Source organism: Lissotriton vulgaris, chromosome 5, assembly GCF_964263255.1.
Source record: "Lissotriton vulgaris chromosome 5, aLisVul1.2, whole genome shotgun sequence".
Classification (NCBI taxonomy): Eukaryota; Metazoa; Chordata; class Amphibia; order Caudata; family Salamandridae; genus Lissotriton; species Lissotriton vulgaris.
The window spans coordinates 1,374,393,104-1,374,407,849 of NC_141693.1; positions in this window are offsets into that span (position 1 = coordinate 1,374,393,104).

Below are 14,746 nucleotides of genomic sequence, written 5' to 3' on the forward strand. Positions count from 1 at the left end.
GACATAGCAAGGGGGGGGGGGGGTTGCGGTCCACCCCAGGCTGCATGAGTTTTGGGTCCCCCCTGCTCTTACCAGCAGCCGTCGCAGCAAACAAATGCAGGAATCACCAGTGCCCCCTCCCCAACCTGCGACTGATGATTAACTTCTCTTTGCTGCTGAGTTTGTGTTCTATCGTATAACTTTAGAAACTGTCATCTTTTGTGAGTACAAAATGTTAGGCATTTCCCTTGTATTTGTGAGAACAACCTTGTAAATCCAAATGTTTGTGCTAGTGCATGCAAATCAATTGATTCTGGGTTGATAGTCTGCCAACAACCACACAGTGCAAACACCAACTCTGTAGCAAATTTGCCCATAATCTACCAACCACTCTTCCTTCCACAGTGAAACAGACTGGGCAACAATTCATGTACTATTCTGGCTTTATTAAGAGTCATTAATCAAATAAAAACAAGTGCTTGGTGATGAGGTCGTTGAATACTGTATAGCTCTTAGTAATGTATATAACAAATCATCCATATAATAGATGTGTTATTAGATTATATCAATAACAATCAATCACACATTGCAATATAGTTGAATACACAAAACATCTATCTCTCTGGTCATGGCCCTTGTAGAATAGCCGTTACAATTTTGTTTTTCAGTTTGAGAATACACTTTACCATCAGATTGGAGGCACTTCAATAAGAAACAACTTTGCTCTTAACCTGGCATGTATCTATGGGCATGATTTGTAAACTTGATTTATTTACAATGAATGTAATTCCTTTAGAGACAACATAAAGCTATTTTTATCATCTGTAGAGAAAAGACAGCAGCAAACACATTTGTACAAGGGCTCAATTAACTAGCCCCTCATTTGCAGTTAGCACAACATATTTACTGAACTGATATATCCTTCCTAGATCTCCTAATAGAAAAAGGCGTCTTAACCAGTGAGTTATACAATAAACCAAGGGGCAAAATCTCATTATTACTGGCAGTCACCATCCTACAACCTTAAAAGCAATGTACCATTTAGCCAATTACTTAGGGTTCAGAGGAATTGTACAAAAATAACAACAGATGATGAGCAAACTAAGGCACTCAACAACATATTAGGAGGCAGGAAAGACTAACATAAATAAATAAAGGAATGATATAAACATGTACAGAAAAACAAGAAAGATCAAGCAAGATGCCCTTTTGGAAACAAGCATTTAAGAACCAATAGACAGTCTACCACTTGTCACTACTTCCCCCCAGTCTAACAAATACTGGAATATTTTAAGTGTAAGTGAAACAGAAAAAAGCATGTTTTCATGTAAGAAAGCATCTTACAATATGACATTGAGAGAAGAACCCAAGCCACTGCTGAGCCATCCAAAGACCACAAAACGATTCTCCTCCATTCTGCTGCTCATTTTGCTACATACATTTTCAAAATTCACAGAGTAGAAAGGTAAGAGGGCCCTCGTTTCTCCTATTAGGAACTGGAAGTAATCTGGGACAAACTCTACCAGAAGTATCCTCAGCTTTACGGGAGAGCATAAATGCAGCTGAGCGATGAGGCATGGAATGAGATCTTGAAGGATATCACCATGCATTGCAGTGAAGTGAAAATTAACACCTGCAGAGCTAGAGAGTGCTGCAAATACTGGGAGGACTTCTGACACTGCACAAGGTTGAAGGAGGAGCAGCACAGGTGTATCCTCCCAGCCTCATTATCGTCTCTGTTGGACTTAGCCCTCTCTGCAGGGTCAAGCCCAAACTTTCTGCCTTCCTCCGTCTTGTTTTCTGAACGTGTTTCTGTTGGCTTTTAATACCCTGTGCACTCTACCACTGTTATCCAGTGCTAAAGTGCTTGTGCTCACTCCTGTACACATGGTAAAATTGTTCTACACCCAACTGGCACACTTAATTCACTTATAAGTCCATAGTAAAAGGGGTACTCCATGTAACCTGAGCCTGTATCAGGGAAATTAGTTACCACCAGTATTCAAGCAGCTGGGAGGGGTCGGTCACCCAGGGTGCCCTTAAAGCTTTAGTTTTTGGGTATACTACTCTCACAGGGAGAGTCCAGAGCTTCAGATGAAGGGGCAGGGGCTGGAAACAATTCAGAGTGGGAGGATCAGTGGACTAGGGGTTGCCAACTCTGAGAACATGGCACCCCAAGACTGACCCTGGTGAGGCCACATCTGAGATGGAGGCTCTCTACGCACTGTCACAGAGACCGAGGGCTGGAGAACTGAACCAGGCCGACCCCTACATGAGGAAGAGATTGTCACTCTTGAGAGGGGTGGTGGGCGCCAGGTACCAGGCTAGCCTCAGGGTACAGCCCCTGGAGTGAAAGGCCAGTCTCAGGATTCCATCTCATGACTGGTAGGAGGTAGAGTAGAAGAAGAGAGCCTAAGACTTGGGGCTGTTGCCTCCAACTCTGAACAGAAATATACAGAAAAATTGATTCATCCAAATGTGTTTACTGTGTGTGATGTTATAAGTTAACAATAACATAAACAAATTCTTCGTTGCTGTCAGAAAGAGTACCTACTGTCATCCTTAAGTCATATGGGTTGGACCCATTAAGAAACATTTGGGATACGTTTATTCATTAAAACGTTGTCAGCATAGTGGATTTTTCTGAGTGGACCACTGTTGCTACGTATCATCTTTATAAAACTGGCATTTCTAAAATAGTAATGGTAATTCCAACTTTGCCAGCAAAGAGTATTTATCGTTACCATTCCAATGATATTAAACATGACATAGCTATTCCTTCTCAATCAGGAATTACAGATTTAAAGTGCAATAAGGAATTCCCAATGTTAATCTATGAGAGGGGTAGGCTTCATAGTAGAGAAAAATAATTTAAGGCATATTTCACTACCAGAGCATGTAAAACATAATGTACATGTCCTACTTTTTACTTGCACAGCACCCTGCATTATGGGTTACCTCAGGCCTACCTTAGTGGAGACTTATATGTATAAAAAGGGGAGTTTTATGCTTGGCAAGGGCTTTTAAATGCCAAGACGACATGGCAGTGTAAACTGCACACACAGACTCTACAGTGGCAGTCCTAAGAAATGTTTAAAGGGCTACTTGTGCGGGTGGAACAGTCAGTGCTGCAGGCCTCTAGTGGCATTACATTAACAGGCCCTGGGCACAGGTAGTGCCCTCTACTAGGGACGTTCAGATAAATTAAAAATACCAAATGTAGATAAGTCAATGAAACCAGGTTTAGGGGAGAAACACATGCACTTTAGCATTGCTTAGCAGTGGTAAAGTGCTCAGAGTCCTAAGGCCAACAAAAAGAATACAGCAAAAATCGTCCAAAAGCAGGCAAAATGGTCGAGGAACACCACCCTAAGGATCTCAGGTCTAACAATAACATTGGATTACCTTATTACATTTAATACGTTATAACGTTTGCTTGGTACATGTAGAAATGTGCTGTTTAGTGGCTGTAGAATTGTAATTTAAAACCAACTTTAATGGAAAAGGTGGATTTTAAATCACACTTCTGAAAATACAGTTTTTAGAAATGTGGCATTTTCTTGTCCTAACTATGTGGTGCCAGCAGCTTGTATCCTAGATCACATGTCTGGGTGTAGTTAGCCTATGTGAATTCCTCCAAGACAGTATCACAAAGGGGGACTGAATGTTGGCAGGATGGGCCATTATGACCTGATTGGGGGTGGGGGGTGGGGGGGGCAGAGCTGTCTCTTCCCACACTTGCACTTCAAAGGAGCTGCCTCTGCCCAGACACAAATAACTTCGCACTAGCCTTTTGTGACTCTAGACATCCTGAGACCAGGGTAGAGAGGCAGGAAATTCCAGTACCATATGTGGGGGGAAGTCTAGAAGTGTCTCCGACTTTAAAGCAGACACCAGAAATAAGTATTGAACCCTCAGACCAACTCTTTAGTATACTCCTGAATCTGTTGATACATAAGAAGAATGACTAACCTGCTCCTTGAGGCCTAGCCTATTGTCTAAGAAGGTAGACTGCTGCCTTCATCCCAGGCTACCTGAAGGAACTTCAAGGGTCAGCTGACTGACCTTCTATTCAGAGCTATGAGGACATAGCAAGCCCCAGAGGCCTCCCTGCAACTGCCCAGCTGAACTGGTGCAACTGGACATGCCTGAGTCCTGATGGCCTCTGCAAGAGTGAGCCCCTGATCCCCAAGAGGGGCATCCCCAGGTCTTAGTCCCTTGGGTGGTATTAGAGTGCATTCCTCTGAAGAAGAAGGAAAAATCCTGATGTTTTGGGGTCTTTGTGACCACGAATAGTCCAGTCTGCACTGAGATCTCACCAATGTGACGACCGCCAACACAAAACTCTACACTTCTTGCTTCAGCATTGACTGCTCATGGTGACTGCCAACTTGAAACTCCAGCTATGATTGTCTACGATGCACAACAGGAATGCCCCCGGTCTGATCTTTGTGCTATAGCACAACCACCCACAATGAGTTTCCTACTCCTCGTACTTAAACAGAACTCTTTGCATAGACCTGGACAGATTTTGAGAAGTTCTACTTTGCAGAACTCCGGGAGGTGCCGAAAAAACTCTGCCACAGTCCGCAGAGTTCCGCCAGCGATGGAGTCTATTAAGACTCGCACTGATTTTTAGTCCTGGAAGTTTTTCCCGCACTGTAAAATCAGTGTGAACAGCACTACGCAGCACACCAGTGTGCGTTGCTGCTTTCTGTCACTCGAGTAGAAATTCTATTGAGCGGCAGCTTCCTCAAAGCATGCAGCAGATTTTCCAACACGAGCGGTGTTATTGTATACATTTCTCATATACTACATTTTTTTAATTTGTTTTTACAATTTTAGTGTGTGTAGTATATTTTATTGCAGACGGAAGCTTTATAAAATATGCATCTATACTTTTTGAAAAAAGTGTAGATCAGCATTGTCATATGGTCTTATATATTGTTTGATTTACTAATGTTAAAGCATATCATTTAGTTAAATCCTAATTAATTCATTCGTCCTAGACAGTCAGTGGCATAACAAAAGTTGATGGGGCCCCCTGCCACACACACGGAGGGGCCCCCATTCTGGATTTAATCTGGAGCTATTGGGCCTAAGTACTGTGCTGAGGGGGCCCCCTGCAGCTCGAGGGCCCCCCTGCACCAAGCGGGCTGCGTGGGCCTGTGTTATGCCCCTGAGACAATGTGAAACACACGTTTCAGATTCAGAGTAATCTAGACACAAAAATGCATTCTGACATGTTACGTATATGCAATGTACAATTGCATGTATCAGCCACCAGAATGCAACAATACCATGAATTGTAGCAATCAATCATTTCCTGGCCATGACCTTCAAATTTTGCATATGTTTTTTTTTTTGGCATCATACGGTAATGCTAGCAGGACAGTGTCTTAGGAAGTCAAGGTGCCCAATATACTAAGGTGAAAGCCCTGCATATATAATATTACATTAATAAAAAAGCTTAATTAGGATTTAATATCTGCTTCATGAGCTCCATAGGTAACCAGAGTTGCCCACAGTTAAAAGAGGCATATGGGATTTATAATCTTGCATAACAAAGGTGAGTGCGTAGTGTGACAATTTCATTCTTAACATTTAGTACTCCAATAATGATTTTCTTTTTTTAAATGATGGTGCAGACTTATGCAGGTGTGATTTTTTTTCTCCTCACACTTCCAGGCAGCCAAGACAAAGTGGGGAACAATGGGACCAAAGCCAAAGATGCAAGAGGGCTTTGTCAGCTAGGATGTCACAAGAAGAGCAGATCATCACAGAGGAGAAGGAAGAGGCTGCAAGCAAGGTTTTTCAAGGCCATCAAGGGTATGGTCGATCTGGACACCACATGCCAAAAAGAGGAAGATGATACAGCTACGCTGGGTCAACAAGAAGTTATATCTTTTGTCTACCAGTGCAAGGCATCTCTGCCATCAGTGTCTGAATTTGCCCCTTCACAAGCCAAGAAGCCTCACATCAATAGGGCCTACAGCTGCATCACTGTTACTGTTTCTCCTTTTATAAGTATCAGCCCAGAAGATCAGCAGCTAAGGCTGAGATCCCCCCGACCCGGCTGAGCCAGCATCCCTCCCAGGACCCTAAGTGTTTGACTGAAGCTGCTTTCTAAGAGGACAAGCAACAGCATATTTCTGAAAAGCAGATACTATATCTGGATTTCAAAGAAGTGGTGGCAGTGGTTGGGACAATTTCACATTAAAAACCCTAGAAATTCACTGAAAACACAAAGGGGTACAGGGATGTTATAGTTAGGAAATAACATCTAAAAAACATAGAAATTTACCATACGTTCGTTAAACCAAACCACTTAGAGACACTCACGTACCTGCGGTGTATGTCTTGGTTTCATTCCTGCTTTTTCAAAAAAATCGTCTATCAACTCTCTCACATCCGTTTCCCTTTTTAGACCTAACAAACCTAACAAACTTCTCATATGCAACGTCCTGAACTACAACACCCAGAATTCTCCATTTGGTTGTTCCTAAAATATCATCCCAACAAGGCCAATTATGATCTTCAAATAACAACTCCCACACATGTTTACCCCGCCCACCCTTTCGATGTCACATGCTATGCCTAATTTCAGATGTATTTATGAAGCATTAACAGTAAAGTGCCGATATTTAGTGAAATTACAGCTGATATATGAATTTCCATATTATAATCCGTATTATGAGCTAATCCATGTTGTCATAATTTTCAAATTATATTCATGAAACTCAAAACAAAAAGCGTCCGTCACATTTATAAGCACAGGAGCAGATGAACCATGCTCCCCCAGGTTGAGGTGAGTTTGTTTTCCATGTAACCACAGTTTCTTTGTTTAATCCTTGAAAACCACGGGTGCTACTTCAATTAGGGCTGAAGTGATTAATTACAAGAACATAAAGTAGAAGTGCACACCATTTATGCTCATTTTGTCTTAAGTTGAATGATTTTTGTTTGCGTGCATCCGGAAGATGCGGTCCGCCCTACGGCCTTGTGAAGTACAATCCATTTAATCGGGAATGTAATAGCTCCCGTTCCGGAAGCACTGTTGCATCTCAAAGAATACTTGCCACAATTATTATCCGTTTGATCATTTTATTCATGTTGTTCCAATCTTTTCAGTTTTTCAACTCATCATGTCACATGAAATCCATAACGTGTATAAACATCTGATGCTGAAGGTATGCCCATCCAGACCTTTTCTCAACAGCAGGACATATACAAATTTCATCCTCAGTAGTATATAATTCCCAATGCATTTCAGGCTCCTTCATCGCCCTTCGTCAGGGGTTTCACTACAAACATAAAAAATAACTTTAAACTGTATGTTGAGACTTTCAAAACATATTACATTTTAAACTAGTGACATGCTCATTATAAATGCTTCCCACTGCGTCTTCCGTCTAATAACGAACAACTATAGACCTGAATTTAAAACTACCTTGATCCTCTCGCTCTTCATCTAACGTTGTAAGTCATATTGTACTCACTGTAGAAATATTACCCCGCTGTCTAAATACAAATTACCCTATGTTCATTAAACCAAACCACTTAGAGACACTCACATACCTGCGGTGTATGTTCTGGTTTCATTCCTGCTTTTTCAAAAAAACGTCTATCAACGTCTATCAACTCTCTCACATCCGTTTCCCTTTTTAGACCTAACAAACCCCTCACTTCTCATATGCAACGTCCTGCACTACAACACCCAGAATTCTCCATTTGGTTGTTCCTAAAACATCATCCCAATGAGGCCAATTATGATCTTCAAATAACAACTCCCACACATGTTTACCCCGCTGACCCTTTCGATGTCACATGCTACGCCTAATTTCAGATGTATTTATGAAGCATTAACAGTAAAGTGCCGATATTTAGTGAAATTACAGTTGATACATGAATTTCCATATTATAATCCGTATTATGAGCTAATCCATGTTGTCACAATGTTCAAATTATATTTATGAAACTCAAAACAAAAAGTGTCCGTCACGTTTATAAGCACAGAAGCAGATGAACCATGCTCCCCCAGGTTGAGGTGAGTTTGTTTTCCATGTAACCACAGTTTCTTTGTTTAATCCTTGTAAACCACGGGTGCTACTTCAATTAGGGCTGAAGTGATAAATTACAAGAACATAAAGTTGAAGTGCACACCTTTTATGCTCATTTTGTTTTAAGTTGAATGATTTTTGTTTGCGTGCATCCCGAAGATGCGGTCCGCCCTACGGCAACGTGAAGTACAATCCAATTAACAGGGAACGTAATAGCTCCTGTTCCGGAAGCACTGTTGCATCGCAAAGAATACTTGCCACAATTATTATCCATTCGATCATTTTCTTCATGTTGTTCCAATCTTTTCAGTTTTTCAACTCATCATGTCACATGAAATCCATAAAGTGTATAAAAATCGAATGCTGAAGGTATGCCCATCCAGGCCTTTGCTCAACAGCAGGACATATACAAATTTCATCCTCATTAGTATATAATTCCCAATGCCTTTCGGGCTCCTTCTTCGCCCTTCGTCAGGGGTTTCACTACAAACATAAACAATAACTTTAAACTGTATGTTGAGACTTTCAAAACATATTACATTTTAAACTTGACATGCTCATTATAAATGCTTCCCTCTGCGTCTTCCCTCTAATAACGAACAACTGTAGACCTGAATTTAAAACTACCTTGATCCTCTCGCTCTTAATCTAACGTTGTAATTCATATTGTACTCACTGTAGAAATATTACCCCGCTGTCTAAATACAAATTACCCTATGTTCGTTAAACCAAACCACTTAGAGACACTCACGTACCTGCGGTGTATGTCCTGGTTTCATTCCTGCTTTTTCAACAACACCCAAACACAAATGACATAATTAGCATTTCAAGGAAATAAGTCCTCTAGAGTCAATAGCAAATTGTAAACCATGAAGGTTTATTTTAATATTAAAGAAATCATTACCGAAGGCAAATATATTTTTGTAAAATGCATAGTAAATCAATATGGGGAATTGACATAAAGCTCAATCAAATGCAGCAAAGGAAACAAGGATTTATCATATGCTATAGCCAAACATTACATTATGTATTACAATGAGATTTGGCAATCAAGTGATTATTATGGTATAGAGCTTGTTGAGAAAACTGAAAGAGGTGGGGCTAGAGTGAGATTGCTGCATCAGAAAGAATCAATGTATGTCATTAGACTACAGACAAAAGTCCCATTTTGATTAAATAATGATGAAGAAATGTTTACACATCTAGGCTGATAATTATGTAAGATTGAGAGGATCATATGAGGGGATCTCTACTTATGAGAGTATTAAAGCACCCTAATAAACATAGTGAAAGTCGGTGAAATGGCAAGTAAGTGGACCACTGCTGTTATATTAACAACACATTGACCTGTAGATCAGAGTTCCATAAAATCATCTTTTGAGAATTTGGACTTGGAAGGTGGAAGCTGTAATAGATAGACATGAGAATTAGTGTAACAATGTGTACCAATGTCTCTCACTTAAAGATTGATTGCAAAATGGAATAATCACCACGGGTGATAATAAAGTCACCTGAACTTTTCAGCTACTGGTTTAAGGTTCAGGAGAAGTAAAAGATCACTTTCAAAATCACATGTATCAACATCTGTTGAAACATCACAGAAAAGCATTTTTAGGTCGAACCAGAGTCGGCGTGCATGCGCAGCTCTGCAAAACTTGCTGTAGTGGAGTATTGAAGAGAAGCCCCACCCAATCTCCACCCATATTTTTCATTGGCATGTGTCTTTATCCCACAACACACAACAAAAAATCATGGGGGGAGAAAGAAGGGATTGTGATCCATTCAGCTTCCTTATTCATATAACAAAAAAATCAAGTAGGGAATAGATCACTTGTCCTGAGTAACCAGGATTTTTTGGATTTCATGTAGTTTACGGATAAAAAACCCTCATTCACATACAGAGGTAGGGGTGGCGGTATATCTTCATTCTCCATCTAACTCTTAAAAACGTGACAGCACAGTTGTGCAGCTCCAGCGCAGCAGCAGGTTACTAACTCACTGGCGGCCCGCTGATGTCCGCACAAGAGGACATAAGGTACTATCAGACCTTATCAGCATTAGGTTAATATACATGATCTTATTGAGACCCTAACAAATACAGGGTTATATGTATGCACTGAGACACACAAGGTCTCCATCACCATTTTTTCTCACTCTAGGTCCTGAAGAAAACCCACTTGACCCGCCTGGGCAAATACGAGGGCTGAAACATGTCGACTAAGGGGCTAATTATGATTGCGGATTTCCCGCATCCTCCGGGCCGGCGGAAGCCACTGCCGGCCCGGAGGATGCGGGAAAATCGCTGCGGAGCCTCCACAGACCCACTGCCAAATTAGGATGGCTGGTGGGTCTGATATTCTGTCCGCAGCTTTTCCGCCGCAGTCGCCGTCCGACCGCGGCGGAAAAGCACTAACATGTCTGGCGGTGTCTATCAGACACCGCCAGGCATATTAGGATGTCTGCAAATCTATGCTTTTCCACGGCGGCTTTTCCGCCGTGGAAAAGCATACGGACCTTCACTTCGGTGGCCTGTTGCGGGCCCCTTGGGTGAAGGGATGGTGGGGTTGCACATGGGGGTTTCTATGGTACCCCCCAGCATTTGCGTGCACAATGCAGCAGGCACCGCGCGGTGCCTGCCCCTTTGTGCACGCAAATGCTGTGCATGCATTTTTAACATTGCGGCGGGTGCAGCTTGAAGATGCACCCGCAGCAATGTTAAAGATTGAGGATGTGACCGCCACCCTGGCGGTCACATCCTAATCTGCACAGAGGAAACGCCGCAGCACATGCGGACGTTCCCTCACACTCTGGGGTCGCGGACGGACTCAAGTCCGTCCGCGATCCTAATGACCTCCTAAGTGCGGGAGGTCCCTAACAAGTCTCCCTTCGCACAGATTAATTCTTTAACAACTCAAATCCAGACTCATTAAAATTATCCCTCTGGCGCAATGAGTTTTTAAACTATTTTTCCCTTCATTTGATTCACTACACCAGAACCCCTCTATCACTGATCACTACTGTACTAACCGAGGGTATACCTCCAGGTGAAGGAAGCATAATAACTAACTCTATGATGATGCAGTCACGTTTTTGAGAGCTAGGCGGAGAATCAAGATATACCGCCACACCTACCTCTGTACGTGAATGAGGGTTTTTTATCAGTAAACTACATGAAATCCAAAAAAACCCTGGTTACTCAGGACAAGTGATATATTCCCTACTTGATTTTTTTGTGCGTCTTTATCCTTCATAAATTCTGCCTTCTGATTCAGTAATTGGCTTCTTAGTACGGTTTTGTCTTCATTTGTAACCTCCCATGCTACTGGCCCCTTTACTTCAGTTGTTACACGGTATGCCTTTTTAAGTCTGTAAGCACTACTTTCTTTAATGTGTTTTTGACAAGTGCAGGCACAACATGCTTTACTGCAACATTGAGCGCACAATGTGCACCTTCATTTTACAAGCAGACCGTCACTTGTTTAATAAATGCACTGGCACAGCTCATGATCATGGCGCCCTCCTAATTTTACATACATGTGCGCTGTTCATAATCATCGGGGCAGCTTAATTTAATATGCACTGGCACTGCGCATGATATTATTGCACGGCACCCATTTAATCATTATTGTTTTTATGTAAATCATTAAACCCGGCCCTCCCAGGGCCCCGTTTAAGTGCATTGCAAATGCTTGTTATTTTTTTGCAATGCTGAGATAACACAAACTTTTCCCAAAGGTGGAGACTTTACATGATGCACCAGTTATATCACACAAGGAGATATTCATTTTTTTCGACAGCACCAGGAGATTGAGCAGATGCCGGGACTCAAACCGCTCTCCCCACTTCCAACCTCGGCAGCTTTATTTGTTAAACCACATCCTCTCCCTCCTCAACTAGGATTCCGTGGAAGCATGAGGTATTCCAGTTCCCTGGACAGAGAAAAGACTGCATGCAATACATTCCCCTAGCCTTAGGTACCCAGTTGTTGCTCGCCCACCATATTAAACAGGGAAACTGTAACACTGAAAGCAGGAGAATCAGCATGAGAAATAATATATGATACTATCAAAATGTTGCTTTAAATTTATGTGTACCAATGTGTGGTCGGAGTTTTACTATGATGTAAGAGCTCAACAGCTTATTTTAGATTACATTGTTGTACATTTATTGTTTTTTTTTAAACAATAATGTATTTGATATACTGTTGTTTTCAAGTGTTATAGTTTTTGAGTACTAAGTAACTGTGCATTAACAGAAAAGTGAGTGTCACTGCAAGATGGAGACTAACAGCCAGATTCATCAACCAAATTTGCGATCGCAATAGCTGCAAATTAGCTATTGCGATCGCAATTAAAAGAAAAGCAATTCATGATCAAAAAAAGTCAAAAATTGTGAAATCGCCAAAAATATTTTGCGAATTCGCAAAATAAATCGCAGAATCTAGGTGCAACCCCTTTAGCGAATCGGAAATAGCGAGAATCCAAGGATTCTGCAAAATATTTTGCGCACTCACAAACGCATTTCATGAAAACTCGCAAATAGCGAAAAATCGGAAAATCTCTATTTGCGACGCGCAATTTAAGGAGAACCCAAACCAGGTGGTAACCATGAAGTCAATACCAAAAAAAAAAGAAAAAAAGAAAACCAAAACTAGCCTCAGGTGCTGGCCTGACCAAACACACTTAAGGAGTCACAGTAGGAGCATGTGGACTCACACAATGCCAGGACTCTACATGGTGGTCAGGCGGCGAAGGCTCCAGGCTGCAGCAAGGAACAGAAGCAGGATCCATGAGCGAATATTCCACCAGCGGATCACCCATCTGGGCCAAACTGAGGAGCAAATCTACTCCAAGTGAGGTTCCGTGACGATTTGAACCCGTGTTTTCAATATTGTCGGAAATACATAATATTAGTATCAGCGAACCGCAAATGATCCATTTAGCATATCCTGGTGTTTTCGCTACGATACGAGCAAGAGCACTCCTGTTATGAACACATTTCTGATCTACCCATGGCATCCATCTTAGATCATGTCCGCCATTTTGTGTTTCTTGCCCTCACATACGCAATAACCTCTGATCACTTCATTTCGATTAAGGACACGTAGCCTTAGCCGGAGATTCACCTCTTTCATGACACGTGCACCTTAAACCAGATCACGCTGTAGCTGCATGACTCGACAAAGGCTGCCTCCTCTGCCCGAGGCCAGCCCACCTGAACTGGTTCTCGTGTCCATTGTCCCGATCATGATTAGGCGGCCGAAGCCGGTAGCCTTGCCCATTTACAACCCACAAACATCTCTTATCCCGCTTTCCTATCTTCTGCACCTGGCTCTACTCCTTTCCTTCTGGGCCTTTATTAGGGGGAGGTAACGAACTTTACGATGAGGCGGTCCGGGTTCTGAATGCAATATTGACAGGGAATTGTGATGAACTAGTGGGAACCCCTCTTCGTGGATGTTTTGTATCAGATTGTATCAACAGTTCCTGTGTAACGCCAAATATTTATTGTTTAAGACACAAAGGTTTGGGAATGTACTAACATGTGAAATATTTGCCTGGAGCACAATTTTTAGTATATAAGGAGCAACCCTCAATGTACAAATGGAACAGGCTCCTAGACACTGCCCATGCGTAGTTTCTGTGACTTCTGTGTCCCTGCAGTAATAAACCTTTGGTCTTTGACGCCACCATCGAGAAGCCCGTGTTTCTGTTCATTTGCGCACCAAGGCAGGTGGAACTCCGGGGTCTTTGGGTGTTGTTCCCTGACACCTCTGGACGGAACCAAAAAGTCCAGAACTCCACAAGTACCGCCTGAATGGGGCAAAGATCACCAAGCTGATCCGGGACCTAGACCCCCTGATGCAGCACCCAACAAGGAGGACCAATGCCGTTCCCACCCATGTCCAGGTCTTGTGCAACCTGCACCTCCTGGCCTCCGGAAGCTTCCAGGGGGTAGTTGCCGTTGCAGGGGGATCTCCCAGAGCACCATGTCCCGCTGCCTAAGGAGTTTCCTGGAGGCAATGCTGACCCGGCTACACCATCACATCACATTCCCGACCACCCAACAGGACTTAAATCAAACCAAGCTTGATTTCTACAACATTGCGCAATTCTCACATGTAATAGGATGCATTGACTGTACCCACATCCACATCTGCCCACCTGCGGAAACAGAATACATGTACCGGAACCACAAGTCCTACCACTCCCTGAATATCCAGATGGTGTGCAACGCTAAGACAATCATCACTGACATAGTGGCACAATACTCGGGGAGCACACATGACTCCTTCATATTCTGGCACAGCGGCATGCACACACGACTGGCCAGGGGAGACTTTGGCAAAGGACACCTTCTAGGTAAGTACACATGCCAACAAATAGTACATTGTGACCATGTAGCTGCGCATAACAGGCACTAACCCTCTGCTCCTATCATTCAGGTGACATCGCCTATGATCTCCGTGAGTACCTCCTCACCCCATACCTCAACCCTGCCACACCGCAGCAACTGCGTTACAATGCTGCACACATCCACACAAGAAATTGCATTGTGAGGACATTTGGGCTTTTTAAGAGCCGATTCCGCATACTTCACAAGACTGGTGGGGCCTTCAAATACCAGCCTGAGGTGTGCTGCCACATCGTGGCCGTGTGTGCAATACTCCAAAACATTGCTACCAAGCGCAGGATACCTGTAGAGAT